Source organism: Saccopteryx bilineata, chromosome 4 (genome assembly GCF_036850765.1).
Source record: "Saccopteryx bilineata isolate mSacBil1 chromosome 4, mSacBil1_pri_phased_curated, whole genome shotgun sequence".
NCBI lineage: Eukaryota > Metazoa > Chordata > Mammalia > Chiroptera > Emballonuridae > Saccopteryx > Saccopteryx bilineata.
This window is the reverse complement of record NC_089493.1, coordinates 261,083,009-261,109,785: the sequence shown is the minus strand read 5'-3', so window position 1 is coordinate 261,109,785 and position 26,777 is coordinate 261,083,009.

Sequence of the window (26,777 nt, the reverse complement as noted above, 5' to 3'; positions counted from 1 at the left end):
AAGGATTTAGTCCACATATCATCCCTGTTCTGTTGTACTAGTTGTAAATTCATCTTTTCTTTAACAAAGGAAACTTAGAAGAATATACTTTCTGACCAGGCCCAGTTATACCTGTTATGATATTTTTCAAAGCCCATGGGAATAATTCTGAGATTCTGAAGGCTAACTGATTTTAATGACTAACAGTCTTTCTAATCAGCATTGCTGTGCCTCATATCCTTTTCTCTTATTTCTTCCATGAAGTATCATTTAAAATTGAATCATGAATATCAAGTTAGGTAATAATCAGGTTTAATGAATACATTTTAATTTTTTTTATCATGAAGGCAATTGTAAGTCTAGGAAATGTAGAAAATATTCTTTCTCTCTCTCTCTCTTTTTTTTTTAGGTGAGAGGATGGGATATAGTGAGGCAGACTCCTAAATGTTCTCCTACCAGGATCCACCCAGCAAACCCACCTGGGGCTGATACTCAAGTACTGAGCTATTTTTAGAACCTGAGGCTGATGTGCTCCAACAGAGCTATCCTCAGTGCCCAGGGCCACACTCAAACCAACTGAGCCACTGGCTATGAGAAAGGAAGAGGAAGAGAAGAAGGAAACTGGGGGAAAGAGAAGCAGATGGTTGCTTCTCATGTGTGCCCTGATTTGGGATTGAACCCAGTATGTACATCCAGATGCCAGGATGACGCTCTACCCACTGAGCCACTGGCCAGGGCCAAAAATATTTTTATTAAAAATAAGTATATTAATTTCTTTGGACATATATCACTATGAACTCTTTTAATAAGTTAAGTTAATGAACAAAGATAAATGCTTTACAATTTTTTCCTTTTTAATAGTCGAGGTAAATAGTAAACAGAATTGGCTATTGTATAGACCTAAGATCTGAGGGTGGTCAGAATCCAGACTTTAAAAACTATGCTTGTGTTAGAGACATTCCATGTAGGTCTAGAAAATACAAGACAAATGCTAAACATGCACAGTCATAGTTGTATAGGCTTGGTTGCTTGAGTCAGGGCATTTGATGATTTTAGCAAGTCTCTTATTTGGAATTATATTAATTGTATATGACATAGAGTAGACATATTTAAATAGCTCTCTGCTCCAATCTATTTCTCATTCTTTAGTCATATTAATATTTTTAAAACATTAAATCCAGGTCATTCTTTTCCTCAAAAATGCTCAGCCATCCTCCATATCTTACAAGATACCTCTCAAATTTTCCTTCCTTCTTATACTATGCTCTCTCATCTATACCCCTACCCCAACTACTCAACCGTGTCTTCCAGCCAATTCTTAATACTGCTCTTTGCCCCAAACAGCCCATTTCCAACTCAAAGGCTTGTGCTTTTCATGTCAGTTGCCATTCTCAAAGTGTTAACTGTATAGCTTGTGCCCCATTTCTTTTAAAAATGTCTCAGCATCCTTAGCACTCTTGGATCTGAAATCTTGTAGCATTTCTTTTTCTCAGCTGCTTATTTTAGCATCTAATTACATACTTTTGTATCTTGTTAATTATTATTTTGAAGTTTAATCAGGTTTCTATAATTAGGTATTTAAATAATAATTACTGCTGTATATGAGAACTTTTTTTCTGCTGAATAAATGAGTGTTGAGAGAAGTTAAAGTACAATGTGTCAGCAAAATCAAAAGTGATGTTAGGTTTCTTGTTTACATAAGTCCAAGAAATATGTATATAATATATAATAGCAACTGAATTCTCATCTGTGACAATGTCAGGCAATGTAAACCAGCAGGAAATGACTTGGATATATGGTCACGGTGCATCTTCAGTACCTTAATCAAGATTTTGACAAGAGGAATGAGACTATCTTGGATCTGGCTGACAGTAGTGAAAATGGAGAAAAGTGGCCAGAGTTCAAATATATTAAGACAAGGGAGTTGACAGTTATGCTGATAAATTAGAGATTAGGAAGTGAGAGAAAAGGTGACAAGGACAAAAACCCAAGGTTTTTTTTACTTCAATTATCAAAAAGACAGAATTGTCAGGAGTACAATTTCAGATATATTAGGTTTGAGAAGCCTGTGAGACCTTCAAACAGAGATACTGAGTGGGCACTAAGGTCTGGAGCAGAGGGAGGAAGTCCTGGCTGAACACAGAAGGTTGGAAGTCATCAACATGCGTCAATATCTCATACCTATGTTGGGATATGAGTAAAAATGGTTTTACTTTTTTACTCCAAATGGACTAAATAGGAACCTGAGACCCAGAAGATTTGAATAACAGCACAAGGTCCCTCACCTGTCTGGTAGAGCAGGAGTGAGAACTTCTATCTCTCTACTCTTAGGTTAGGACTCTTTCATTTACAGCACTTGTCCTATTTAAATACATCAACCCTCTTGCTTCCTTGTTTCAGCCTCCATGGCAATATATTCAACACATGTTCATTAAATACCCATGCTGCGCAGGAACTGTTCTAGGGGTTGGGACACGACAATGAACAGAACTGATAAAATCCTGTCTGTTGTGGAATTTACATCTTATTTGGCGAGAAATACAAATGAATAAATAAGTAGATAAATTTATTGGTGGATGATAAATGTAGATGTTAATGATAAATTAGGACAAGAGGGGTACTGTGTCATTTTCTACAAGGTAGTCATGGGAAGTGTCACTGAGTGAGAGGGAGCCATGTAGGATCTGGGGCAACAAATTTTCAGAGGGAACAGCCATTTGAGATAATTTCCTCCAATAAGTCAGTAAATCAGAAGACAAACAAAAACTGTACGTGAGGATATGTTTTCTCTTTGGCCTAAATGTAAATAGAATTTTCACCAGCTAGCTTCATTTATTAAAGAACATATTAAGATCTGATATTGTAGGATGAAAAATATACAATATTCTTGAACTTAAGTCCGTGAAAAACATTAAAATAAACCCTTATTTAATTCTAGAAGGTGGAAACTAGCCTTTGAACCATCCTTTACACGTCCAAAACAAAGGATACATTAATTTATATACAAATATAAAAATAACTATAGACACCTTTGCACATGCTGCCATCTTGTGGCATAACAAAAAAGTGTCATTAAAGTACTAATTAATGATGACATTTATGCTACTACTAGTTCTTAGTTGACCAAGCATATTTCCTGGGAGACAAAAGCATGTTATATAATGGATCTTTGGCATTAAATTAAAATTTTTTATTTTTAATAAAATATTTTATTTTTTATTTTAGAGAGGAGAGAGAGAGAGAGAGAGAGAGAGAGAGAGAGAAGGGAGAAAGGAACAGGAAGCCTCAACTTCCATATGTACCTTGACCAGGCAAGCCCAGGGTTTTGAACAGACAACCTCAGTGTTCTAAGTTGATGCTTTATCCACGGTGGCACCACAGGTCAGGCATTATTAAATTAAATTAAAATTAAATTAACATTGACTAGAAAACTGGAAAGTGAGATTTATAAAAACAGACTATATAGCCTGACCAGGCAGTGGCGCAGTAGATAGAGCATTGGTCTGGGATGCTGAGGACCTAGGTTTGAAACCCTGAGGTTGACAGTTTGAGCGCGGGCTCACCAGCTTGATCATGGGGTCACCGGCTTGAGCGTAGGATCATAGACATGATCCCTGGTCCATTGCTTCTGCCCAAAGGTCACTGGCTTGAGCAAGGGGTCACTGGGTCACTGGAGCCCTCCAGTCCAGGCATATATGAGAAGCAATCAATGAACAACTAAAGTGCCACAACTATGACTTGATGCTTCTCATCTCTATCCCTTCCTGTCTGTCTTTCGCTAAAAAGAAATAAAATAAAAACATTATATCAGCTTGACTAAAAAAAAAAATTATTTAGTGATGAGGCTCTGGAATGAGCACTGGGAAAAAAAAATTAATTGCATTGTTAAATTACTTCACCACATGAAAAATTTGTTCCCAATACATAATACCTAATTTTAAGATTAATGTCATTATTTTATAATCCCAAATCACTCCTTTCTACACTTAAGCAAGTCTTGCCTTTCAATCTTTGATGAATAGCTTTCTGCATATGCTAGATAATATATAAAAGGGTAATTTTTACTCTTCTCCATGTCCATAACTTTTGTACATTTTAGCTCTAAGTGACTTGAACGGACTACTTGGCTAGGCATTTATGAGCCTTGTGCTCAGAGGAATAGGATTCCTGGGGAGGAGAGAGATGTCAGAGGAAGTGAATTAATGTTTCATAAAAATAACTCGCTGCCACCTGGAAAGTTAAAGAATATGAGACATCACCAGTGGTATGTTATGACCTCATTTGCCTCGAGAGGAAAAGTGTTTAACGGATCACTCTGTTGTAAGAGGGGGTCACAGGTCTGACCTTTGCCTTCACCCGGGGCTACTAATCTATACTGTGTGCTGTGGACCAGCTCACACCCAACCCCAGATTCATCACTTTTATCTTACAATGGATTGCTGTGAAACGTGTCTCATAGACCTATCTTACCGCCCCCGCTAGATAATATATATTTATTTTTTATTCAGTGAGAGGAGAGGAGGCAGTGAGACAGACTCCCACATGCAACCCGACTGGGATCCACCCAGCATGTCCACTAGGGGGTTCTGCCCATCTGGGGCTGCTGTTCCGTTGCTCGGCACCAAGCTATTTTAGCGCCTGAGGTGAGGCTATGGAGTCATCCTCAGCTCCTGCGGCCAACTCACTAGAACCATTCGAGCCATGGCTGTGGGAAGGGAAGAGAGAGAGAGAGATGGAGAAAGAAAGAAGGAGGAAGGGGAGGGGTGAAGAAGCAGATGGTCTCTTCTCCTGTGTGCCCTGACTGAGAATCGAACCCAGGACTTTCACATGCCAGGCCAACACTCTACCGCTGAGGCAACCAGCCAGGGCCAATAATATTTTTATATTTTCAAGATGTATGATATTTATATTTGGTTCTACAGTGTAACTCCCACTCTTGTTCAACCTGGATTCCATGTTTAAATGAATTCAATGCTATGGCTGAGACAGCTAATGGCCCTCCTATATCTATCCTCCACCTTGACTGCTGGGAACAGAAACCTTGACTTTCACGTGCACAGCTGGTTGTCCAGACTGAAGAGTGCATTCGAAGACTTCTAGAATAGCTCTCTGACTAGGTGATGGCCCATGAACAGGAACCAGAAGTGCTGACCGACTCCGTCACTAACCTTTTTAAGACAGCTAGTGTCCTACACATTAATTAAAAAAAAAAAATCAATCTCAAGAAGTAGTATGTATGTTGGAGGACTCTAGACACACTATAAAGTGGGAAATAGACCTTAGCTCATCACATCAGTTAAGATTTTAGAAGTCCAATATTATAGGGTGTGCCCAGATAACCCCTCCAAAACAAAAAACCAAATTATTACTTCTCAAAGCCTGGCACTCTTGTGGGAAAACTCTGAAGGGTCATCCAAACTGTAAAGTCGCCACTGAGTTGACTGAGACCTTTGTTGCATCGTCCCTGTCTGCCTGATTCTGGTTTCCCTACTTCCCTATAGGTGAAAGGAGAGGAGTGCCCCTCGATGCCCCCTAATTAAACTCCTGAACACATCCATTTCATTTCTGAGTGCCTTTCTAAGGAACCCAAACTGAAACATCTTTCAGCATGCAACCCATCTCCAGTCAGACCTTTCTCATTTACCACTGTCTTCTGAATGACACAGGTGCTGACATTAAGTATATTTAATGCTGACTTTAACCCCCTTGCTATCCATGTCGATATAGTATAGGCACTTAGTTATGCACAATACACAATATGATTCTATACATACATAAATGGATTTTTTTTTGTATTTTTTCTGAAGTTGTAAACGGGGAGGAAGTCAGACAGACTCCCGCATGCGCCAGACCAGAATCCACCCGGCATGCCCACCAGGGGGCGATGCTCTGCCCAGCTAGGGCGTCGCTCTGTTGAAACCAGAGCCATTCTAGCGCCTGAGGCAGAGGCCATAGAACCATCCTCAGCGCCTGGGCCAACTTTGCTCCAATGGAGCCCTGGCTGTGGGAGAGGAAGAGAGAGACAGAGAGGAAGGAGAGGGAGAGGGGTGGAGAAGCAGATGGGCGCTTCTCCTGTGTGCCCTGGTCGGGAATCGAACCTGGAACTCCTGCACACCAGGCTGATGCTCTACCACTGAGCCAACCGGCCAGGGCTCATAAATGGATTTTTAAAATACTGGACAAAAGCCACAAAATGTGTATAGAATTATCTCTAGGTTGTAGATAACTTTTATTGTTTTCTTTTTACTGATTTTTTTCCAAAAAAGAAAATTTTTATTTATATAAAAAAAATTTTTATTTTTATAAGATAAACATTTTTAACAGAGCAAAAATTTATCATATCTAATAATAGAGATAATAGTAACTACCAGCCAGGAATACCAAATATACCAAATAAATCAGATGACTATGTAATACAAACCCCATTTGTGGTGATTGATAAGAACATTCATTATTTCCAGTCTGTCTTTCTCTGCATTCCAAGTAGAGCAGTGAGATAATCTTTATAACTCGGGCTGGGAATATTTCAACACTCAAAAAGGAAAAAACCAAGAGCTATTTCTGCAATCTCTAATTCTTAAGTGATGTTTCTGCTGTAATCTGCTTCAAGCCAAGTAAAAGATAAACATAATAAAAATTTGGAATGACAACCATATTATAACACATTCACTTGGTATTATTCAAGTTAATGAGCATGAATGACCTTTGAGAATTTATCAGGAGGGAATTTCTGGTGGCATTATTATTATTAGGAATTCCACAATGAATTGCTGATTCACTTTTTGCTAATGTTTAAGATCCTGGCTTTTAACCTTAACTCTCCTGAATATTCATTTAGTTGGGTCTCTCTTCTTTTTCCTTCTACACTGCTTTGCAATTTTTGCTGCATTTCTTAAGGAAAGAAAAATTTCAATATTTTACGGATTTAAAGCTAACATTTATTTGGAGAGGGTATATCTCTTTCTCTGTAGCTATTAGCTACATAGAGTTAGACCAATTATTTCTCAGTGTAAAGAAAATTAGTTGTTTTTTTAAAAAATTTTATTTATTTATTTATTTATTTTTTACAGAGACAGAGAGTGAGTCAGAGAGAGAGATAGACAGGGACAGACAGACAGGATCGGAGAGAGATGAGAAGCATCAATCATTAGTTTTTCACTGTGCGTTGCAACACCTTAGTTGTCATTGATTGCTTTCTCATATGTGCCTTGACTGTGGGCCTTCAGCAGATGGAGTAACCCCTTGCTCGAGCCAGCGACCTTAGGTCCAAGCTGGTGAGCTTTTGCTCAAACCAGATGAGCCCGTGCTCAAGCTGGCAACCTCGGGGTCTTGAACCTGGGTCCTCTGCATCCCAGTCCGACGCTCTATCCACTGCGCCACCACTTGGTCAGGCAAAATTAGTTTTTTTTTTCCACTTATATTTGAGGGCTATAATTTTATTTTATTTAATTTTTGTGTAAGAATAATCATAAGTTAAGTTACAGTGGAAACAATTTGTTGTTGTTGTTGTTAGTGTGTGTGTGTGTGTGTGTGTATGACTTGTTGGCGAAGCCTCTAGGACTTCATGTGCCTGGCACAAAAGTGGCTCTAACTTTTAAGACAATTTGTTTTTCTTCTGGATCTGTAAGACCACCTATATTAATGCCACAGTTTACAAAGGCATCATTTACTTTAATGTTATAAAAGGCTTTACTTTTAAGAATAAAATGTTTTTAAATAAAAACATTAATGCATCCTAACTATGTGTGGTCAGTTATTAAGTTGCTAAGTTATTAAGCTGAATGCCTTGGATTTTAAGAATGAAGGAAATAAAATGTTAAACGGGCTTACCATATATGTATCAATATTAAATTATGTTAATAATAGTTTTCCTGTGACCATAAGCATGCCTACACATACTATTTAATGGGCACTGGGAGAAGGGAGGTCAACTTCCCTATGAAAGTACCTCCCTGTCTTTTTGGTTCTTGTTTGAGTGTGAGTTTCTTCTCAATAGAGTCTTGGCTCTTAAAGGGATGCCGCTTTTGGTGTATGGTTGTACTCTATAGCAATTAGCAGAGGACCATTGTCTTGTGCATAGATGGTGCTAATGGTCATCTGTTTAACTGATAGATAGGCAAAAGATCACTATTGTGATGAAACTGACTATATAAATTAGCATTGCCTGCTTTGAGTAAAGATAAACAGATGATACTATTTGTTTTAGCAGCAAGTGAACAGCTGTGAACATATATTCCAATGTTATCCTGAGCCCCATTGTGACTATATGTGGCACATTAAAGGCGACCACAAGCTCTTTGACATGTCTTTCATTGAAACTGGTATGATATCCATCCCTTTGAATCCAGGCTAGACTTTGACTTCTATGACCAATGAAGCATTGCAGATATAATACTATACCAGTTCCCAATCAAGCCTACAAAGGATTGGCAAATTTCACCTTGGTTTTTAGGAGCTGTGGGCCACCATATAAGAAGTCTGATTATCATGAGAGACAGAACATGTGGGGAAACCCTGAGATTACAAAGGAGAGGGAGGAGAAGTAAATGAATCTTAGATCCTTCTAAACCAGTCCAGCTGACAGCTGAATAGCACCAAGTGATACCAGGTGATGTCTCATGGAACAGAAAAATCACCCTGTTCTACTCTACCTGAATTCCTGATTCACAAAATCATGAGATGTAATAAAACGGTTGTGATAAGCCAGTATTTTGGGGGGTGTTTCATGTATAGCATTTAATAACCAGAACACTCTGCGCTCTGATTTCCCCAGGACAGCCCCAGTTTCTGCCAGTTATCAAGGCGCCCTGTCATAATTTACATTTATTCTGAATTTTCAATTGCTTCACAAAGACTCATTAACAATTGTGTTAAAATAAGCCAAGATGGGTTTGATAGTTTCTGTCATGGCCTCGTCTAGAAGATTGTGAGAATTATTTGGAAGACATAGTTTTGAACTGAAAGTTAACTTAAATTTCACCAACATAATCCTTATTTCTTTTCCGGAAACCTTCAGACTGAAGAAAACTAACATTCCCCTTTCAAACTCAATATGTAGGGTGCTTGCTGATAAAGTTATGCTCCTGGGACATACACTGCAAGAGAGAGCCGTCTTCTGGTCTCCAGTAGTGGTGAAGATGCATTCTGCACTGCTCCTGCAGCTGGCCACCTAGCAACCCAGCCACCGTATCTTGGTCCTGCCTTGGTTTACCAGATAGACATGCAAAGCCCCACTCCTGCATGAAAGACTGTTCATGATAGATGGGGGCAAGGGGCCTCAGGGGGAACCCTGGGAAGTTACAGGTTAAGTGTGCATGATTAATCTGTAGGAGCTATAACTGGAGCTGTTCTACTATAGACTGGATAGACTAGTCTTACTTTTGATGCAATGGTATCGTCATAACTGTTTGTGTAAATCGATAATATTTACTGTTTCTCCAATTTTAAAATGAGCTAGGCCCTGGCCGGTTGGCTCAGCGGTAGAGCGTTGGCCTAGCGTGCGGAGGACCCGGGTTCGATTCCCAGCCAGGGCACACAGGAGAAGCGCCCATTTGCTTCTCCACCCCTCCGCCGTGCTTTCCTCTCTGTCTCTCTCTTCCCCTCCCGCAGCCAAGGCTCCATTGGAGCAAAGATGGCCCGGGTGCTGGGGATGGCTCTGTGGCCTCTGCCTCAGGTGCTAGAGTGGCTCTGGTCGCAACATGGCGACGCCCAGGATGGGCAGAGCATCGCCCTCTGGTGGGCAGAGCGTCGCCCCATGGTGGGCGTGCCGGGTGGATCCTGGTCGGGCGCATGCGGGAGTCTGTCTGACTGTCTTTCCCTGTTTCCAGCTTCAGAAAAATGAAAAAAAAAAAAAGATAAAATGAGCTAAAAGTAAAGGTGAATGTTTAAGGAAAATAAAATGCTGAATTTTCATTTCTGAAGAAAGTATATGATAAAGTGATTTGTACAAAATGTTCATTTCTCATCCACCATGATACCTGTATGGTACCTCTACTTCATGTAAACCAGAAGACATACATCTGCTATAGGAGCTTCAGAATTTACCTTAAAAATGAACTCTTTTAAGAAGACTGTGTCTGAAGAAAACAGTTCAGTATGTGCAATTGCAGAAACTATGTTTATATACTAACCTGTGAAGCATAATTTTAATTTACCTCAAAAGTACTGCTTTTCTAAATTTTGTTCATTTTCAGTTATTTATTTATTTGTTTATTTATTAAGTGAAAGGAAGGGAGATAGACTCCCGAATAAGCCCCAACTGGGGATCCACCCAGCAATCCTGTCTGGGCCCATTCTCGAACCAATCAAACCACTGACTGTGAGAGGATTGGAGAGAGAGAGAAAGAGAAGCAGATGGTTGCTTCTCTTGTGTGCCCTGACCAGGAATTGAACCCGGGATGTCTGCACGCCAGGCTGACACTCTATCCACTGAGCCAATTGGCCAGGGCTAAATTTTGTTCATTTTCAATTTCAGGATTTCTTGTGCACATATAAGAGTGAAACAATAATTGCTAATGCATCCCCTATTGCAAAAGAGTAACTTGGTAAATAGTTAATTAATGCTGTTAGCTCATCAAAATCAACAAGTAGTTCAAATAGAAAATCAGTTCAATTTATATCAATAATCATTCAAATATTTTTCACTCAATTATTGGAATCAAAGAGAGCTGTTTAATTCATTTTGCAAAAGTAAAACAGCTGACAGTGTGGGTCCTATTGTAAGGTTTGTTTAAAAGTTCAACACTGAAAAGAAAACGATTTATTTTTGTGGTAAAAATATGGAGACAAGCTTAGAATAAACAAAGCTTTATGATTAAAAACAATAGTCTGAAAAAAATTCCACTTGGAATTGGTGGTGGTGAACACATAATTCATAATTAAGTTCAAACAAGCTTCAAAATTCTACCAGTTGAAATAGAATATGCTATTTGTCCAAATTTACTATTTATAAATATTATTACATATACAGAGAGTAACTGGTCCAAATTTTTTTGTGATGAATACTAGTTTTAATATTTTAAAAATCACTTCAACATAGCTTCAGGGCCTTCACTAACTGAATATTAATTGAAAATGAGATGAATATTTGAGTCTTTGAAGAACTATCTTGAAAATCAATCTGTGTTCTATAATGGCATTGAACATTTCTTTAAATGAGCCCTTTGAAGTTTAGAAGAATTTTCTTTAAAATTAATTGGAAACTTTTAATCAAAGTGTTCCATAAATAGGGCATTAAAAATCTTTGAAGTATTTGCATATTGCTCCAACTGAGAGCATTGCTTGCAAAATGGATGACTATCAAATCATCCTGACAAAAACTAAGGAGGAACTCAAAAAATTAGATAATGTGAACTCAAAGAAGTGTATGAAATTTAAGTTCGATGTTCTATACTTAAATTTGAAATGTCTCAATTTTCAAGAAAACTCTTTAATGTTCAGAGCTCCTATTTTTTAAAATGTAAGTTGAGTTGGTATACAATCTTAAATTGGTTATACAGTATTAGTTTTAGGCGTACAACATAGTGATTTTTGCATTTTTGTACCTTACAATGGGAACGCACTGCTAAGTCTAATAATAATCATCTGTCACTGTGGAACATTTTCATATTATTGACTATATTCCCCTTTGCCTTTTCACCCATTCTTCTACCCCTTCCCTTCTGGTAACCATCCCTTTGGTCTCTGTTTCTATGAGTCTGTATTTGTTTTTGCTTTTTCAGATTCTACATCTAAGTGAAACCATATGGTATTGATTTTTCTGTCTGACTTATTTCACTTAGCATAATAGCCCCTAGATCCATCCATGTTGTTTCAAACAGAAAGATTTCATTCTTTTTTATTTTATTGCTGTGTAATATGTCATTGTACGTATGCACCACATCTTGATCCATTCATCTATCGATGGACACTCAGACTGCTTCCCTATCTTGGCTATTGTAAATAATGCTGCAGTGAACATAGGGGTGCATATATCTTTTCAAATTAGTGTTTTTCACTAATTTGTGAAAATCACAACTAGTGATTTTTGGCTAATCAGTATTTTTTCATTTAATGTATATGGGTATATTATATTTTTGAAAATAAATTCTAAATAAAATGACTTTATAGGTCCATCAAAAAAATGAAACAAATTTGGTGGTCTAATAAATATTTCCAAAAGCTATATTTTAATGATTTTAGTGCCCATGGTGTGCTCTCAAAAGTGTCCCAGTTTGGATGATAACTTACATGCTGCCTTGACTTACGTCTAATATGAATAAGTCTTTCTACTCACTTATTTACTTTGCTCACATGATTAGATTGTAATCATTATCAGATTGTTTTCTTCTTTTCAATTCCTTATCCTTTGACATTCCCCTTTGTTTTCTATTTCTAGTACTTTCTATTTCCTGAATATATTAATATTTTCCCCATCTCCAATGTCTTACATTCATCATTAATGCTCTTTTCTGACATCTTGAACTCTTCCTTTCAAAGCAACCTGTGATCTTTTGCATTTTTCAATGTCTAATTCATATATTGTCTCCTTCCACATTCTTTAAACCACAACTAACGTCATCCCCTTTTCTCTTCCTGAAGAGCTTTGCTGGGTCACATCACATTTGCTTTGCAGTATTGATAACCATATGCCCAGTTTAATCCTTTAAATCATCATGTCTTTAAACACCATATTTTTGTGTTGATCTCTGCTTTCTTCTCTTCCACCCCCTCCAGACTGTGATACAGTGACTTAAACCAAGTAGTACTCAATAAGGTTTGACTAATGGCTGTTTTTCTGTACATATTTTCCACTTGTCTATCTCTCTTTACACATATAATTGTAATCAATTTTAGTCTTTTAATGTATTAAATTTTTATATTGTTTTCATGATGTTTCTCACACAAACTCCTCATTACTAGTATTTGAACATGGCCTTGTAGGTTTTTTCTCACAAGTGGAAACTTTTTCCTGTTGTCTTATTTATCGCCTAGTTTTGCTGCAATGTCTAGTCTTTCATATAGTAATTCTAATGCCTCTTTGATAAAAATGTGATCAATTCTTTTTAATTTTTAAATCCCAATGTTTCTCATTATAAAAGTAACACATTATTTCTTTAGACAATAGATAGCAAGGGGAAAACAACCCACAACCAACAGTTGACACAAATAGATGAGAATGATAAAGCCATGAATATTATTAATACAAGGAGCCTAGAGGTAGCAGCTTTCAGAATACACAAATATAACTACATATAAGGAAATGCTTTAAATTATAACTTCTCAAAGAAAGATATGAGAATTTGTTTAGTAAAAAAAAGATAGAACTTCTGGTAATACAATGAAAAATTGCTTGGGTTTATTTATCAAGAATTTTTTTTATACTTAGCTTACAATTAAATACCACTTCCTTCTAAGGTTCTTTGATTATTATTAGTTTGAAGCTCTGTAAGGTCAAGACCATGCCTGTTTTTATTTCATATGTTTTTTGTTGTTGTTGTTTGGTTGTTTTTTTTTGTATTTTTCTGAAGCTGGAAACGGGGAGAGACAGACAGACTCCCACATGCGCCCGACCGGGATCCACCCGGCACGCCCGCCAGGGGGTGACGCTCTGCCCACCAGGGGGCGATGCTTTGCCCCTCCGGGGCCTCGCTCTACCGCGACCAGAGCCACTCTAGCGCCTGGGGCAGAGGCCAAGGAGCCATCCCCAGCGCCCGGGCCATCTTTGCTCCAATGGAGCCTTTGGCTGCGGGAGGGGAAGAGAGAGACAGAGAGGAAGGAGAGAGGGAGGGGTGGAGAAGCAGATGGGCGCTTCTCCTGTGTGCCCTGGCCGGGAATCGAACCCAGGACTTCTGCATGCCAGGCCGACGCTCTACCACTGAGCCAACTGGCCAGGGCCTATTTCATGTGTTTTTGCCTGAATATAATGCTCAGTGCACTCAGTGCAATAAATATTTATTAAATGAGTGTATTATGTAACTTTGTATCAAGTAGACCATAACCTGATGTTATGGCACCACTATGACTTCCTTTGTGCATCACTTTCACTTACGTCATCCCCTCCCTGCTCCCAGAGACAGCTCCACACAGCAGACATGGTTATCTCAAGCTCTCAGAACAAAGAAATGACTGCTTAGTCAGGTGCTCAAGGACCCACAATTACCATATAACTTTATCAGCCAAATGCATGGGCCATCACATACAAAAGAGATGGTTACATCAGTATTTGCTGATCTCTACACACTATTTTATCACACACTATTTTATCACTGACATGTGAAGAGACGATCATATTTTTGTAAGTAAGTAAGTGAATAAATAAATGTATATGTATGTTTATGGAAATGTATGTATGTATGGGAAATTCCATAATGATCATATATGCACTCATCACTCAACTCCCTTCTCTTCTTTTATTATGTGTTGACTCCAGACCCAGCTTCATGACAACTGTGAAGTCCACCAACATTTTATTTTTTTAGTGTGTTCTCCCACTCTCCTTTTCAAGTACCATTGTCCCTGCTCTCATTCATTTCCCATTACATATCAGGATATCCTGGGGTTCTCTAGGTCCCCAGTTTCACCTCCTCCATCTCTCCTGTCTTGAGCTTCCTTCACCTTCTTCACCCTGCTCTTGCAAGTGAAGGATATTATCAAATGATTCTTAAACATCACAAATTGTTATCCCCTCTGAGAATAAAATCTCTAATAGTGGAGTTTCATTTATATAAAACAGATTATTAGATGATAATTTTGGAAGCAAGAAATATTATACGTCTCTTACTCAAACAATGTAGGTCTCTTCTAGCAACTAAAGACAACCCAAGTTTTTTCTCAGTGGTGCTGTTCTTAGCTGGTATTAAAAAAAAAAAAAAAATCATGCCCTGGCTGGTTGGCTCAGCGGTCGTTGGCCTGGCGTGCGGGGGACCCGGGTTCGATTCCCAGCCAGGGCACATAGGAGAAGCGCCCATTTGCTTCTCCACCCTCCCCTCCTTCCTCTCTGTCTCTCTCTTCCCCTCCTGCAGCCAAAGGCTCCATTGGAGCAAAGATGGCCCAGGCGCTGGGGATGGCTCCTTGGCCTCTGCCCCAGGCGCTGGAGTGGCTCTGGTCGCGGCAGAGCGATGCCCGAGAGGGGCAGAGCATCGCCCCCTGGTGGGCAGAGCGTCGCCCCTGGTGGGCGTGCCAGGTGGATCCAGGTCGGCGCATGCGAGAGTCTGTCTGACTGTCTCTCCCCGTTTCCAGCTTCAGAAAAATACAAAAAAAAAAAAAAAAAAAAAAAAGATTAAAAAAAAATTCAGCCAATACAACACACAAGGAAATGTATCTTTTTAGAGCTACTCAACTGTTCTAAAAGAAAGAACCACACCCCTAAAGCTAAACATTGCAGTGCTTACTATAGATTTTCCCCCTGCCTTTGGAAACTACCCAACTATTTTCATATGGTGTTTGGTAGTTGTCCTCCACCCCCATGATTGATGTGGTTTGAATGCTAAAGTTATAGTTCCCTTGTCATCCAAAGTGATTTCCCAAGATGATCTGTTTCCTCTCAAACTTCAGACATTTTAACTCACACTCTGACAACAGCCAAGGCAGTTCTTATGAAAATCAAATTAACTTACCATCAAGGATAAGTAAAAAAAAAAATTTTCTGGATCTTAGTCAGTGTTCTTAGATGTTCCTGGACATGATTGAAGATCTAAAGCATGTTCTAACTATAGTCACTATGGAAAACAAATTCTATTTATTTAAAGTTAAAAGAGATTGATTTTAAACATCCATTTCCCTCCCAATAAAATCATCTAAGTTTCTTTGTGACTACAGCCATCAAACAAAAGGAAGGTTTGAGGAAATTACCCCCAGAGTAACAGAAAATATGTCTCCCCCTATTTTGTCTTTGATGATCTGGATAGTTCATGTACAGAGCCCTGTTTTGGCCTGAGTTACTTGGGCACAATTCCTGATCAATGGGAATGTGTGTCTTTCAAGTAGCAAATGTAAGTATTTCTGACGTTCTTATTAACATTTTCAATTAAAATTTAGATGTAAGAGTTCCATTCTGTACATAAAAAACCAAGAAGAGAAAAAGAATTCACAACATTTATGTTGTGTAAAGATGAAACCGAAATTTGTAGAACTGTCAATAATACTGGTCTCTGCCTCCACCCATCATTCACCCTTGACCACACCTGGCAAACATACTCCTCCATTTGCTACGTCACTTCAGGAAATGGCAACACCAGCTCCCCATTGCTTAAATACCAGGACATAAATACTTGCGTCCAATCTTTTCTTTTCGCAAAGGATACCATGTTCTGTTTTCTTTACCACATGCTAGTGTTTCTAGAATCCTCCACATCTCATCATTTTATTGGCTCTACTTTACCTGAAGTCACTGTCAACTCTTGTTAGATTATGGGAAAACCTCTGTCTGATTTCTGCAGCCACATCTCTTAATAGATCTTTCCCTCCTCTTCCTCACACCCTATCTACAACAAAGCTGATACACTGACAGGTCCCAGCATATATCGTGCACACTTTTACCCCTAGACTTTGTGAATTCTGCTTCTTTTGTTTGAACTCTTTTCCTTCAAGGATGAGCTTAGTAATTAGCCTTCTTTACCCTTTTCATCACCACAAGTCTTGATAAATGTCTCTTCTCTCTGGTCTTTTAGCCAAAAGAAAGTTTAAAACAAACAAAATCAAACTGATTTTTTAAACTAACGCAGTTTAGTTTTATCATGACAAAAATATATTTTCCAACAGACTTTATGAATTACTGAAAAATAGTATGCATGTCTTTTTTGATCACACTTCTACAGCTGAGGTCAGGGTCACTGAGATGAACTCATATGAGTGAAGCTGCTAATGCCACAGCACTTTGCTAAGGCAATGCAGTGGGCGGGGCCTTGTAGCCGGCCTTACACCAGACTATTCTTGCAGCCACTTGATTTATAGACTTGTTTATAAAAATATGGGTTTCCATAATTTGGCGTCCTTTCCTTCTCAGTTTTATAATTCACAAGAGAATGTGGATGATTTAACTCATTAGAATTTTAAGCAGTTAGTCCTTTGTAAAGATTCGTCTCTATTGTTTTCCTCTCAACCCAAAAGCCTCAGAACTGGTATATATCCTATAATTATGACGTAACTTCAATGTATGTGGCTCACTGCAGAACACCATTTTTTCTTTATGGTTTTTTCTGCCATTACGTCAAATTGCAGTCATTCAAAAAGATTTGTGGACTAAAGCAGAGACAAATGAGTTTAGCAAATTTGAGTTATTTCACCAAAAAGGAAAAGTAATTTGCTTTTCAAAATGCCCTACATGAGCAATGTATAAAAAGGTCTAAAAGTAATCAAAATTGAGTCTCATACACCTAGGTACTGCCAAAGCTGTGATCTCTCCCAGTGTTAGTGAATCTCAGGTATTTTGTGCCCTTTCAGCCTTTCTCCCTTGATTTATGAAAGCGCATGACTTTCAAATTCATGTGAAAGATTAATCCAGTTTTAAACAGTATCCTTCTTTTATTTGCATCTAAGGAAGGACATAACTAAAAAAAAAATTCTTAGAAGAAGCAAATTTTGGGAAGGAGAATGTTCAAGACTCATCAAATCTTAATTGTCTAAGCATAAGGCATACTCTTTTCTAGAGGGGTAGATGGATGAGTTTAGAAACTGTCCTGTATACTAGGTGCTCTATTAAATGACACGAATTGATAGTCTATAGTCATTAAATATTTAAGTCAATAAAGTTTATATTTATTGTAGTAAGATTGAATTAGATCAAAATAAAATATACTCAATCATTAAATCATCACTAATTATTTTTAAGTTTTTTTTGATTATGAAGATACTTCAGGGTCTTGCAGGACCTCAAGATTCTCATGAATAGAAAATTTTTCCTAATGTGAACTAAATACATTTTTATTATGTAACACAAAAATTAAGAGTTGATTACTTAGTCATTTTACTAATAATATTAATTCTTGTTAATAATTAATTTGACTTTTCTATATTCATTTCTAACAGCTGCTAGAGAGCAGTGACCTTGTTTTGCATTTATGTGATCCCCACTCTTAGACCACATGACTAGAGTTCATTGATCTTAGATGTGTAGATTAATGTTTTTTTTTATTATCAAATTTGAGGAGTTTTAATAATGACTTCTTGTGCTCTTTTCTGTCCTTTCCTTCTGGTACTTCCATTTTGCATATATTGGGGCACATTTCTCTGATATTCTATTCATTCTTTTTTTTAATTAAAAAATTTTTTTTTATTAAGTGAGAGGCAAGGAGGCAAAAATACAGACTTCCGCATGCTCCCCAACCAGGATCTACTCGGCAAGTCCCTTAAGGGTGATGCTCTACCCATTTGAGGTGGCTACTCTGTTGCTTGGAAACTGAGCTATTTCAGCTCTTCAGGCAAGGCCATGGAGCCATCCTTAGTGCCCAGGGAAAACTTGCTGGAACAATTCAGCCATGGCTGCGGGAGGGGGAGAGAGAGAAAGAAAGGAGAGAGGGAGGGGTGGAGAAGCAGATGGGCGCTTCTCCTGTGTGCCCTTACTGGGAAGAGATCCTGGGACTTCCACACACAAGGCTGACGCTCTACCACTGAGCCAACTGGCCAGAGCCTATTCATTCTTATTCATTTTTTTCTCTGTTCTTCAGGTTGCACAATGTGTAATGATTTATATTCAAGTTCACTAATTCTGCCTGTTCAAATTTCTTGTGAGTCCCTCTAGTAAATTTTTTCATTTCAGTTATTTTATTTTTCAGTAAAATCCAGAATTTTCATTTGATTCTTTTTTATAACTTCAATCTCTGTTGATATTTTTTATTTGATAAAACTGTCAACAGGTTTAAACTGTCCTTTAGTTCTTTAGGCATGACTTTCTTTGAATCTTTGAACATATTTTAATTGCTACTTTAAGTTTTTTGTCTATTAAATCTAACATATGGTTGCTCTCAAAGTAAGATTCTTTTGCTTGTCCTGCTAACTCCCAACCCAACCGCATGCGCAGGTTTTCCTTTGTATGTCTCACAATTTTTGGTTGGAAACTGAACATTTTTGGTAATACACAGGGTGAGGCAGAAGCAGGTTTACAGGTGTGAGTATGCAAAACACATAGTTTATTCTTGTATTATTAACATTGCGTTATTTTCCATAGTAACAACTGTAAACCTAGAGAGAGGCAGGGAGAAAGAGACAGACAGGAACATCGAGATATTCCTGCATGTATCCTGACTGGCTTTGAGAGGAAGCTTCAAACTACTGAGCTATCCAGCCAGGGCTTAATTTTTTATTTATTGACTGATTTTTAAGACTTTATTCATTTTTTAGAGAGGAAAGAGGGGGGGGGGAGGAGCAGGAAGCTTCAACTTCCATAAGTGCCTTGACCAGGCAAGCCCAGGGTTTCAAACCAGAGACCTCAGAGTTCCAGGTCGATGCTTCATCCACTGTGCCACCAAAGGTCAGGCTATTTATTGACTGCTTTTTAGAGAGACAGAGAGAAGAAGGGAGAGAGAGAGAGAGAGGAGGACGAAGGGAAGCATTCACTTGCTGTTCTACTCAGCCATGCATTCATTGGTTGCTTTCCATGGGAGCTCTGACAGGGGATCAAACCCTCAACCATGCTGTTTTGAGATAATGCTCTGACTGAGCTAACCACAGGATGACAATGGTTTTGACAGGGCCTTCTTGGACTATGTCTTTTCCTGACCAAAACCAGCTGTTGCATCCTAATTGACAGCTGACTGCTCTGTTGTTTTCAATAATGCTCTGGGGCATAAACTGCTCCACAGATTTATCCAATTAAATTGGGATCCTTTGTTGGGGATAGTTTTGAGGTCAGTGTTTCAGATTTGTTCTGACTCTGGGAGGACTTTTCTTAATTGTCCATTTCACTGTGGTTTGTTTGTTTACTTATTTATTTGTTTATTATGGTAAATTACCTGGCTAATGGTTTAGCTTATATCTCTCAAGTATCTATAAGTCTCCTCTTAATTGCATTTCACCACAACCTCCATTATTTTTGAGAGTGCCCTTAGGCTTGAACTTTCTCACACTCCATTTAAACTAAGTCAGCTTCTTTAGGAAATGTTTCAATTGCTCTGTTTTATCCCTGGGCAAAATCTCTATTGGCCTCTGAAGCTCTGAGTGGGAAAAGTGACACACTTTTATCTGAGTGACACCCTCCCTGCTTAAGGATCTGGGCATATGGCAAGGAGGTAGGAGTTGAGGACAGTATGCTTAGGTCTCAGCTTGCCACTTGAGGTAAAACTTCTGCCAAAGGAGCGGGCCAAGGGTGATAAGGCTCTAGTATTCTCTGCATCCAAAGAGTTCTGCCCCCTGAACCGAGGCTAGGTAGAAGAGATCCCTCTACTCTTGGCGGTACTTGCTCAGAACTTAGCCTCTGGCACACGTTGTTGGAAGCAGGATAAGAAATGCTGACATCCTGTCCCTTCTTGGAGGATACTGTAGCCTCTGACTGGGAGCTGGGAGTAGAGAAAGCCTGGCTCTTGGCTACTCCCATCTGGAGCACACTTTCCATCAAGCTAAGCTGAGATGAGGAGATGGAGGGAGCAGACTATTGATCAACCACCACATATTTTTGCTGTTCTTACCAAGTGTTGGGTAAACAAATGTTTTTTTAAGCTTGTTCCCTTGTATTGGAGCAACGCCATGTGTGTATAATCCATGGAAGCCTTCAGTGCTTGCCCTCAGGGCCTCAGATCGCAAATTGCAATTGCCTTCCTGCTTGGGAGGGGCGATTGTTTGCTGGAGAAGGGTTTTTTTCCCCCAGTCTGTTTTGCTGGGTAGAGGAGTGCAGAAAGAATCTAGAGAGGAGAGAGAGAGAGAGAGAGAGAGAGAGAGAGAGAAGCTGATGGGGGCCTGTGAGTCTGGCAGAGTCCAGAGAATGGGTAGGGGCTTTGGGACTTTTGAGTGAGAGGGAAGTGGTCTTCCCTGCCTGTGTGCTCATCTGCCTTTACAAGACTTTAATAAACAGAATGGCCCACCATCCTCTGGCTCCACAGTTCTGTTACTGTCTACCCAAATCAATGGGAAGTTGCATGGCCCCGGTGACAGCCACTGGTCTTACACCAAGTTTTAGTAAGATTTCTTGAATAAGTATTTCTTCACTTGCTGTATGTCCTCAGGAGCATTTCCAGAAACTGGTTGTGGTACTTTTTAAAAAATAATTAATTTTAACCAGTTTTTTGGGGGAGTGGGGCCACAGAGTTCTTCATACTGCCATGCCAGAAGTAGAACTTCTCATTCATTCATTATTAGTGAATGATCACATCTAGCCCAGACTACTGAACTCGAAATCATCATCAAATGAGACTCCTCTCAGAAATCTGGAATTAGGGAGCCGAGAGCCTGCACTGGCAATTAGGAAGGGAAGATGTCAAAATACTACATCATGAAGTAAAGAGGACCTGGTCAATTCAAATGGGTTACAACAAGCTGAAGTGAATGGGTACCATGAGAAAGTGAAGGTTACGGGATAATTACTAGAGAGAATAGAAAAGCCAGAGAGAAGAGAAGCTATGAGTGAGAGACTGCATAGCTACACTGATACAAGTTCCATTTCTTATGAGGTTCTACATATTTTGCTTCTCATCTTTATAGTCTTGAGATCCCTGTAATGATGTTATATTCATATAATACACCCATTCTAGCAACCAAATAAGACTAAAGAAAACAAGTATTCCCTATCTAATAATTAAGATTCAGGTTTTATTTTCTCTTCTCTCTTGCTTAATTTTCCCAACAATACATTGGAATAGAATAAAAGCTTACAGCCCCCAAGAATAACATAATTAGGGAAATGTGTTTTGGGGGAAAACTACAATTCATTAATCTTAAATATTTTCTGATACAAAAAATAAACTAGAAATGTTAGATAAAATGTGACAAATATACTTGTTTTTTTCACTGTGGTAATATATACATAACATAACATTTACTATTTTAACCATTTTATAGTGTGCATGCAATTCTGTGGCATTAATTCCATTCACATTGTTGTGAAACAATCACCAACACCCATCTCCAGAACTTCTGTATCTTCCCAAACTGACACTCTGCATTCACTAAACAACTCCTCATTCCACCGTTCTCCTAGCCCCTGACAACCACCTTTCTACTTTCTGTCTCTATGAATTTGACTATTCTAGGTGCCTCATACAAGTGGAATCGTTCAATATTCGTCCTTTGATGACTGCTCATTTCACCTAGCGTGATGTCTTCAAGATTTGCTCATGTTGTAGCCTGTGTTAGGATTTGTCCTTTGATGACTGCTCATTTCACCTAGCGTGATGTCTTCAAGATTCGCTCATGTTGTAGCCTGTGTTAGGATTTGTCCTTTGATGACTGCTCATTTCACCTAGCGTGATGTCTTCAAGATTCGCTCATGTTGTAGCCTGTGTTAGGATTTTCTCCCCCTTTAAAGGCTGAATAGTATTCCATTCTATGTAGAGCACCTTTTGTTTAACCACTTATCCTTAAATGGACATTTGAGTTGCTTCTGACTTTGGCTATTATGGATAGTGCTGCTATATACATTATCCATAATGTACAAATATCTGTTTAAGTTCCTACTTTCAGTTATTTTGAGCATATACCCAGAAGTACAAGTGATGAGTCATACAAGTAATTCTGTTTGATTTTTTGAGGAACTGCCATACTGATTCCCATAATATCTGTATCATTTTATATTCCCACTGGCAATGGACAGGGGTGCCAATTTCTCCACATCCTCACCAACGCTTGTTACTTTCTGTTTTTTTTGTTTTGTTTTTATAATAGCCATCCTAATGAGAAAATGTAACAAACATACTTTCAAGTTCTTATCTGAGCACTCAGGAGAAAATGCAAAGAAGGCAAAAGTGGAGGGGGAAGGGCTTAGGTTTGTATCTGACACCAGGGCAGAGGAGACAAAGGCACAGAACTGACTGATGTGCCTGGATCAAGCCAGGACCACCAGAGAACCACACTCCTGGTGAAGGAACGGCCTAGCGGTCTATGTGGGAGTGAGAGGATCATCCACCAGTTTATGGAGGTGTTCACCAATTTATGGAAATGTTCATTTTAGCCTGAGGTAGAAAGAACAAAAATTTGAGTAGAAAGACCCCTGAGAATATGTAATCAGATGGGTGTCCGAAAACATATTTTGAATCAAATGTACACTCCTGTACGGTCTAGAAATACAGAAATTAGTATATTAGCACTAAAGTAGTCCAGTCATGCCTTTTAGTAAGGGAAGAACAAAGTATAAATTAACTGTGGAGATTCCCCACCTCAATTCAGTTTCCATAAGATTTCCTTAAATAAAGCTCCCTCCTTTGGACCCAAGGTCGCTGGCTCAAGCAAGGGGTTACTTGGTTTGCTGAAGGCCCGCAGTCAAGGCACATATGAGAAAGCAATTAATGAACAACTAAGGTGTCGCAACGAAAAACTGATGATTGATGCTTCTCATCTCTCTCTGTTTCTGTCTGTCTGTCCCTATCTATCCCTCTCTCTGACTCTCTCTCTGTCTCTGAAAACAAACAAACAAACAAACAAACAAACAAAAAACGCCCTCCTCCCCCAAATACAAGCATATGGTCCAAAATTATAAGACATGGAAAGAATAATATAACAGAATATTTACACTCCAAAGCAGACTATGGAATCATTAGTAAATAAAAACATGCAAATGTTTTACTGTTTAAAAAATAAAAATGAAATAAAAATAAAATAAAAGAATGTATTTTCAAAAAATACCAGGTTGAGGAAAAAAAATTAATTTCTACAAAATGAAAAAATAGTCATTGAAATGAAAAATAACGGCAATGCCGTTATTTATTAAATACAACTAAGAACAGAATTAATGAACTGAATTATAGTTTTAATGTGATTGCCGATAATGCAGCTATATTAAATAGGAAGTGGAAAACATACACCTGGAAGAATAAGAAAGGCTAATTTTCCCCTTAAGTTTTGAGAAGAAACAGATGATAAATGAAAGGCAATATCGAAAGATGATGGTTGAGAATTTATCAGCTTAATAAAGACATGGGTTCTCAGATTCATAAAGTACACTAAATCACAAAAATATAAATAAGACCAAATTCACACCTAAACACAAGATAATTTAACCAGAGTATTTTATAGCTATAACATTCTTAATGGAAGCCAGACAGAAAAGACAGCTACCCCGAGGGAGAAAAGCTTGAGACCAGAAGAAGCAACAAAAGTAATACCCTCAAGCTGCTGAGGTAAAATAATTATCAAATAAGATTTTTATAGTCCCAAAACACTACCTTTGAAGAATAAGGATAAAAATTATAGTATATTTGAAAGAACAATATTGAGAAGAATTTCACTGAAAGACTTTCACTTTGGAAACTAAATTCTTCCAGAAAAGAAGAGCTGAGACAAAAGAAGTAATGATGAACAAAGAGACTAGTAAATTTGTGATTATATTTACAGAAGCAATAATTATATAAATTTTTTTAAAAATGGATAAATTAGTTCAGGAATTAATTTAATGGAGATAAACTTCAGAGTTAAACTATTCTAAGTTATTGTTCAGAAACACTAAAGGTAATGATTTTTTAACTTTCTTAATTATAAGTAAAAATTTAAGAATAATCTTAAAAAGGATAAATAAAATATATAGCTCTAAACTGATAAAGGATAGTATGAGAATAAAATCTTAATCAATCCAAACAAAATTTATAAAGGAAGAATAATAAGTACAAAAACAGCAAGACATATGGAAAATAAAATGTGATAGTAGAAAAAATCTAATAAATGTTACAAGTCTGAATTCGATCTATACCTATTCAAGAACTAGACTGAAAACATGAAAGCACTTAAAGTTGAATGTTAAAAAACAGGTACATAGCAAGTAAACAAAAGTCAGTGTAGCTTTTAAAAATTTAGAGTAAGGAAAGAGGAAGCTATATTTGTCATGTTTTATGGCAGGTAGTTAGATATATAATATTACTTTTTAAACTTTTTGTTATGGCTGAAATACTTCCTAATCATAACAAAAGATGATAAAGAAAGTGGTCCAAAGTTCATAGTTAGGAAACATAGTTAGGGGATCTAGATAAATTCCTAGTTTCCAGTTACTACAATGAGGATTTGGACTCTAAGGCTGAAAATACCACTGGTGTTTTTGTGTAACATGTGAAGAAAACTATCCATTGTGAGCTATAAATCAGTATGAAAAAAAGCACAAGAGTGCCATTTTGGCAAAAACCTAGGAGAGCCAAACACCGAGTTTGCTTTTGTCTCTCTAGGCCTGTGATGGCAAACCTTTTTATAAAAACCGCCCACTTTTGCAGTGCTGGTCAACCTGGTCCCTCCCACCCACTAGTGGGTGTTCCAGCTTTTATGGTGGGTGGTAGTGGAGCAACCAAACGGCTCCGCAATTTTACCTTATTTGAACACAGGTCAAAGTTCCAATCTCTTGTGTCTCATCTACAGATAACTTGATACTGTATATAGGGAACCCTAAAGATTCCACCAAAAACACTACCAAAGATGATAAATGAATTTAGCATAGTAGCAGGATACAAAATAAATATTCAGAAATGTTTTATTTTTATATACCAATAATGATTTATCATAAAGGGAAACTAAGAAAATAATCCCATTTACAATTGCATAAAAAAGTATCTAGGAATAAATTTAACCAAGGAGGTAAAAGTCCTGTATTCAGAAAATTATAGAACATTGAAGAAAAAAATCAAAGAAGATAACTAACAAATGAAAGCATATACTCTACTCATGAATAGGGAGAATTAATATCATTAAAATATCCATACTATCTAAAGCAATTTATATATTCAACAAAATTTCTCTCAAAATACAAATGGCATTTTTTCACATAAGTAGGAAAAATAACCTAAAAATTTGTATGAAAACATTAAAAACACTGAATTCTGACAACAATCTTTAATAAGAAGAACAAAATTGGCAGTGTTATGCTACCGGATATCAAACTATACTACAAAGTCATAGTAATCAAAACAGCATGGTTAAGGCATAAAAACCAGATATATAGATCAATGGAGCAGAATAGAGAGCCCAGAAAAACAAAAACCCATGCCTATATGGTCAATTAATATTTGACAAGGCAAAAACATACAACGGGATAAAGACAGTTTACTCAATAAATGGTGTTGAGAATACTGGACAGCTACATGAGAAAAAAATTAAGCTAGACCACTAACTTACACTGTATACAAGAATAAACTCAAAATGAATTAAAGACTTAAATTAAGACTTAAAAATCTGACCAGGTGGTGGTGCAGTGGATAGAGCATCGAACTGGGATGTGGAGGACTCAGGTTTGAGACCCTGAGGTCGCCAGCTTGAGTGCAGGCTCATCTGGTTTGAGCAAAGCTCACCAGCGTGGACCCAAGGTCACTGGCTTGAGCAAGGGGTTACTTGGTCTGCTGAAGGCCCATGGTCAAGGCACATATGAGAAAGCAATTAATGAACAACTAAGGTGTTGCAACGAAAAACTGATGATTGATGCTTCTCATCTCTCTCTGTTTCTGTCTGTCTGTCCCTATCTATCCCTCTCTCTGACTCTCTCTCTGTCTCTGAAAACAAACAAACAAACAAACAAACAAAAAACGCCCTCCTCCCCCAAATATAAGCATATGGTCCAAAATTATAAGACATGGAAAGAATAATATAACAGAATATTTACACTCCAAAGCAGACTATGGTGTCGCAACAAAAAACTGATGATTGATGCTTCTCATCTCTCTTCGTTACTGTCTGTCTGTCCCTATCTATCCCTTTCTCTGACTCTC